We start from the raw sequence: 1,105 nt of genomic DNA on the forward strand, positions 1-1,105 counted from the left end.
CATGTGTCTAACACTCATGATGGTATAAATGATAAATTATGATTCATGGGTAAAAGATTTGACACAAAAAGATTTAATTTATTATTTAAAGATTTAAATCTTTCCGCCTTGAGCCGTGATTCGGCCACAGAGCGCCAGGGAGCGCAGCGACTTGCCTTTCTCTCAATTGAAATGAAGGTTTGAGTGCTTAAGAGAGGAGCCGAGGCGGCGAGTAGCATACTTACCTGGCGTAGAGGCTACCCTGTCCGACAAGGCGGTTCCTCCTGAGCGAGGTTCTTCCATTGCACTACCGATGAGAGCTGAACCTTGCATTTATCCCTAATGTGGATCAGAGATGAGGTGGGAGATAGGCGATCCCATGCATTTAAGTTCGAACGATTTTCTCCAGCGCCACCTATTACCTGAGGTAAAGAAGATCAGTGTGGATAATTTCCCGTATATGGTCTATATTCTAGTTCGCAAACTGGCTAGGTGAATTTGAGATGCTTTGATTGAAAATTTTACATAAAAGAATCTGAATGATCTTAAGGGAATTTTTAAAATTATGCACAATTACACATTTTGAAAAAATTACTGTTTGTTTGGTATTCAAAGATTAATTTAACCCTACCGAAAAGAATCTTTGAGTATATACCAAAAATTCTTTAGGTCAAAGAAGCTCAGAGAAATTCTCCGCATGCACTCAGGTACATATTTTTAAAGGTCCAGGAAGCTCGTTTAAATGGCCTGAAGGCTTTAAAATAACCTTTCCGAAATTGAAATAAGATTACGATCATAAATGACAAGCAGAGAGGCTATCTCAAGAGAGTAGCCGACACTCAAGGGTCCTTTGTTAAGATTTTGGATTAAAATTTAGAAGTAGAGTTTTTTAATTTCATAGTTAACAGCCTAAAACATAATAATTCGGAATCTACGGGTTTCGATGTCTTCAGATATCTAACGTTTTTTTTAATGCTTAAAATTGGAATTAATAGAACGTTTCTCGTAAATGGAATGAGATACGCAAAAAAAAAACAACATTTTTTAATTCAACTAGAAAATTGTATATCAGTATATAAGTTATAATTATAAATAAGTATAATGAGAAAATTCATCAATTAAAAAA

At 35.4% G+C, this 1,105-nt stretch overlaps 1 pseudogene; it reads left to right on the forward strand.

Annotated features, from left to right (window-relative positions):
- The first annotated feature begins 216 nt into the window (after positions 1–216).
- LOC117175759 lies at positions 217–348 on the forward strand (annotated as a pseudogene).
- Positions 349–1,105: the final 757 nt, after the last annotated feature.

Source organism: Belonocnema kinseyi, chromosome 6 (genome assembly GCF_010883055.1).
Source record: "Belonocnema kinseyi isolate 2016_QV_RU_SX_M_011 chromosome 6, B_treatae_v1, whole genome shotgun sequence".
Classification (NCBI taxonomy): domain Eukaryota; kingdom Metazoa; phylum Arthropoda; class Insecta; order Hymenoptera; family Cynipidae; genus Belonocnema; species Belonocnema kinseyi.